Source organism: Triticum urartu, chromosome 5A (genome assembly GCF_056163025.1).
Source record: "Triticum urartu cultivar PI428250 chromosome 5A, HENAU_Tu73, whole genome shotgun sequence".
NCBI classification, from domain to species: domain Eukaryota; kingdom Viridiplantae; phylum Streptophyta; class Magnoliopsida; order Poales; family Poaceae; genus Triticum; species Triticum urartu.
In genome coordinates, this window is record NC_141877.1 from 503,465,754 (window position 1) to 503,470,713 (window position 4,960).

The 4,960-nt window shown below is 48.5% G+C and overlaps 1 long non-coding RNA gene across 2 annotated transcripts; it reads right to left on the reverse strand.

Annotated features, from left to right (window-relative positions):
- Positions 1 to 2,863: 2,863 nt before the first annotated feature.
- LOC125556412 (uncharacterized) lies at positions 2,864 to 4,144 on the reverse strand. 2 transcript variants are annotated; one of them, XR_015603401.1, is made up of 4 exons: positions 3,683 to 4,144; positions 3,400 to 3,545; positions 3,221 to 3,299; positions 2,864 to 3,108 (listed from the first exon to the last, which is right to left on the reverse strand). It is a non-coding gene; the product is annotated as an uncharacterized LOC125556412 (long non-coding RNA). The 2 variants fall into 2 exon arrangements; XR_015603402.1 differs by having other exon boundaries at positions 3,400 to 3,561.
- Positions 4,145 to 4,960: the final 816 nt, after the last annotated feature.

The following is a 4,960-nucleotide window of genomic DNA, read 5'->3' on the forward strand; positions in this document are numbered from 1 at the left end:
AGGGTGTCCGAGTGCTTGTTAGCCGAATGAAGGTTCTGCTTGACAAGGCCGCTTTGTACGTCTGCTGCTAGGGCAGTTGTGTGCTCTTCTGTATGGAGAGAGCATTCCATACTGCCATTGACTATTATGATGCTGTGTGGGTTGGGCATCTTGAGTTTGAGATAAGCATAGCGTGGCACTGCGTTGAATCGAGCAAATGTAGTTCATCCGAGCAGTGCATGATAGGCGCTGCGGAATGGGACGATATCAAAGACTAACTCCTCGCTTCGGAAGTTGTCCGGAGATACTAAGACAACCTCTAATGTGATTAAGGCCGTATAATGGGCCTTTACGCCTGGAATAACTCCTTTAAAGGTGGTATTTGTAGGCTTGATCCTTGATGGGTTAATGCCCATTTTCCGCACTGTAACCTGATAGAGCAGATTGAGGCTGCTACCGCCATCCATAAGGACACGATACAGGTGGAACCCATCAATTATTGAGTCTAAGACCAGTGGGGTGAGCCTCCGTGATGGATACTGGTCGGGTGATCCCGGCGATCAAAAGTGATCGGGCATGACGACAATGGATTGAATTTTCAGGCGACTGGCTCTATCGCGTAGACGTCCCTGAGCGCACGCTTGCGCTCCCTCTTGGGGATGTGGGTAGCATATATCATGTTCACTGTTTTGACCTGAGGGGGAAACTTCTTCTGTCCCCGTGTGTTCGGTTGTCGTGGCTCTTCATCATCGTCCTTGCTTTGTGATCCCTTTTCCCTGTTCCACTACAGGATTCAGCTACTTTGTCGTCCGCCACGGCGGACGGCAAAGGCATGAATGGCGGACGGCAAAGTTCTTTGCCGTCCGCCACGGACGACAAAAGTAGACGGCAAAGAAAGGGCCAGTAAAGAGCTACTTTGTCATCTGCTTTCTGAAGCGGACGGCAAAGCGGCCTTTGCCATCAGCGGCTGACGGCCAAGGGCATGGCTCTTTGCCATCTGCTGGCAGACGGCAAAGACTGCAGCCTCTTTGCCATCTGCTGGCAGATGGCAAAGAGACCAAATTGGCATTAATTCTATTTCTTCTTATATCCATTCATTTTCATAGAAAATCAAACACACACACACACACATATATATATATGACCAATATAGGATATCCAACACATGTTACCAATAGTAGCAAGTTTCATCCATACATATACATAGTTTCATCAATATTACACAGTTTCATCCATAGGTAGCAAGTTTCAGAAAGTAAAAAACAAAAACTAAAGACAAGCACTCCATATCTGAAATTACAAGAAATGACCTAAAACTAAATATCTATTTTCCTAGGCAGCACACACTTGACCACCATAGCAGCTTGCCGGACCGTTGTATCTGTGGAGCACAAAACAACAGTCAACCTGATTAGAAATTTTAAGGAGAGCAGTGCTAGTTTAAGTGTTATGAACAGATATAAATGGTGCGTAAATTCCTATTATTCAACAAACATAAGTTATTTCCAAGTGAAACACGGGGCAATGTTATCCACTTCAAAACAGAACAGAACACATAGGTACACACATTGTCAAGTTTTTTCCACAAATGAGTTACTGATTGAGTTCAAGAAATGACCAAGGGCCTAATTGGTTCACAGGAACTAAAAACTCATAAATAGGGAAATCACTGGGTTGCAATGTCATGCCATCTCTTGATACTATATGTTCGACAGGATGTTTGAGTGCATCATAGAAAAGCATAGGAGTTTTTCAAGGCCGCTTTTTACAATCATATGGAATAATTTGAAGCGGAGAGGCCCCAAAAGGGGAAATCATGTTGTGTGGGAAAAGAGAATACCATTCACCGTAATGAAAAATATAGCATGCCAGAATCACTATTCTAGAGCACATATCCGTACCAAAACATTTATAGTGTTTCCAACTCTTCTAAGCATGTTAGAACACTATGAGGACAATCAAATTGAGTTATCTAAGCAATTTGACAACCAAATGGAGTTAACACGGGCCCCAAGGTTAGGGATTTAGTGACAGCAACAGTCTGCCAGCCGGCTTCCTCAATAGAAGGGACAGACCCAGTGCTAGAAGCAGAACAAGAACGTTGATACACAAGATAAGCACAAGCCCTTGAGAGCAGTCTGCTTGGCAGAACAATTAATTAACCTCTAGAAGCAGAAGAAGCACATTGATAGACAAGTTATTATGAAGAACCAACCTTGAGAGCGGTCTGCTTGCGCAAGATATCATTGGACTTGAACACGACTGTGGCAATCCAGATCATGACGAACAAACCTACACAACATAAACTCAATTGGAATGAGGAACTCGCCATCATCTTCTGACCAAGAGGCATCAAGTACCTAGACAAAAAAGTAAGAGCACAATAAGATACAATGTATGCCAGTGGACATGTTTAACAGCAAGAAAACTTCCCTATGAATAGCATAGTTAAATGTGATTCCTCCTAGTAGTATGTGTTCTATTATTCATAGTGATGAGAGCCCGAGACTATGCCAATAATGTCCAGAAAGAAAAGGCCTCGAAAACGTAGCATTATTTCAGTAGCAAGATTTTCTTTTTGGAAATAGGTTTATCCGAGGAGCGCTGACCTACGTCACATACTGTAATACATGCACTTCATTTGTTTTTAAGAAACTTGAGATTACTGCTGGTGCTAAAACAAAGCCCACCAAAATCCTCTTTCAGCTAAAATACCAATTCACGTACTAGCTAGCATCACTAGTTAAGCAAACAGATTTATCACTTGTAGCAGCGCTGACCAAATTGCCACGGCAGCAGAACCCCAGCCATATGAGTACCCTGTCTTAAATCTAGACTATACCAATTGTGCAACTGACATTGAGATTTCAGAGGGCGGGCGCAGCAGAACAGCAAGTGCTATACCTTCACATTGGGGTCCCTGAGGTTGGTGTGCAGCCACTCGCCGGACACAACAGGCTCGGTCAGCGGCACCGCGTGGACGACGCCTGACGCAGCGTTGGTGGCGGCGGCCTTCAAGACGGCCGATGACATGGCATTGAAGCACGCGGTGATCCCGAACCGCGTCATCGACGGCGACAGCGACGCCCCGCACCCGACCTCTGCCGTGCGCGCCCATCCGACCCTGCCCTACAAGTTTCCAAGAAAATTATGACAGCCTCAACAAGTACTGAACAAAAAGAAGATCTGACAACTACTCCCTCTGTCTCATAATATACAGAAACATCAGAAACTTGTGTACCTTCCAAATGGACCAAACACTTTGTTGATCGCTTGGAGAAAATATATGCTTTGAGGAAGAAGAATTGTTGTCGCGCTACCTACGTAAGAAGGTTGCCGCATAAGTAATCAGGTTGATCATGAGCTTAACACTAAGCAGTTACAGAAAATAGTAGAGATGAAGCAAGCAACAATATTTACTTCCGGGATATTATCAACGGATCCATGAGATGGTCAGGCTTTGAACCCTCTACTGACCACAAGTATCAGTATCAAAATGACCTTGCCCAGGTAGTGTACCACCACATATTAGCATGAGCTCGTCCAAATACAAGACACGGTGGGGACTGAAGAACAACGAGACTGCAAACAGAATTAGCATTGCAGGAACCGCGGAGCACAGGCAACACAATCGACAGTACTGAGCCATAGAGAGAGCAAGCGAGCAGGCACGGAAAAAACAGGGCGGAGGAGCGGGACTCACGCGCGCTCGAGCTCGTTGGGATCGGGATCTTCGGCTGCGGCCGCGGCGAGCCAGAGCAGCGCCACTGCGCAGATCCCCGGGGCCCACCGGGGCCCCATCCCCGCCTCCCGGCCGGCCTCAGATCACCCATGGCGGGCGGGGCGTAGAGGAGCTTGGTGCTCGGCTCCCATGGCGGCGGCGGATCTCGAGGTCGGGGCGACCGGCGACGAGGCTTCCGCGGCGGGGCGGCGAGCTTGTGGGGAGGTGGCGGCGCGCGACGTAGCGCAGGCGGCAGCGTGAGGTGGCGGGGCTCCTAGGGTCCGTTGAGGTGGCAGCACGCACCGGCGGGCGGAGCTGAGGTGGCGCAGCGGCGCGGGGTCGGGAGGCTCTCGGCTGTGGGGCGGGCGTCGTCGAATCCCGCCGGAGCTCGCCGGAATCGGCCGGCGTAGCTTCTCGCGGGAGGGAGAGGGAGAGACGAGCAGGACAGAGAGAGAGAGGGGTGGGGCAGAGAGATAGGGGCGGAGAGAGAGGGGATAGATATAGAGGAGGTGGGGCAACGTTTTTTTTTACCTGCAAAAAAAAAGATAGCCCCCTCTTTGCCGTCCGCCAACAGATGGCAAAGAATCTTTGCCGTCCGCCAGTAGATGGCAAAGAGTGGGGTTGGACCATTGCAGTATATTGGCATCTGGTGGCACCTCTTTGCCGTCCGCTGACAGATGGCAAAGATTCTTTGCCCTCTACCAGCAGACGGCAAAGAAATGACAAATGGCAAAGACCTTCTTTGCCGTCTGCCAGTTCTTTGTCGTCTGTTGTTTGGTAGCTGATGGCAAAGACCTTCTTTGTCGTCCGCAAGCAGACGGCAAAGAACTGGCAGACGGCAAAATCCCTGATTCTAGTAGTGTTCTCGGCGTTTAATTTTCCGACCAATTTGAAAACCCAATACTCTCTATTTGTATGATTAGGAGGCTTGTCAGGGGTGTCGTGAATCTGGCAAGGATGATCAAGTATGCAGTCCAAGCTGGATGGGCCTGAATTGTTCTTTTGGAACTGGTTCTTCTGCTAACCGGACATAGATCCACTGAATCCGGCGTTGACCGTTGTATCCTCAGTGTTGTCACTGTTGTTTCGGCACTTGTATCTATTGCTCCGGGACTTGTCTTTGTTGCTTTTAACTTCAGGGGTGCCGGCGTCGCTTGCATTGTTTTTGCTACGGACCAACCAATTGTCCTTGCCCGCACAAAAACGTGTCATGATTGCCGTGAGGGCCGCCATGGATTTTGGCTTTTCTTGGCCGGGGTG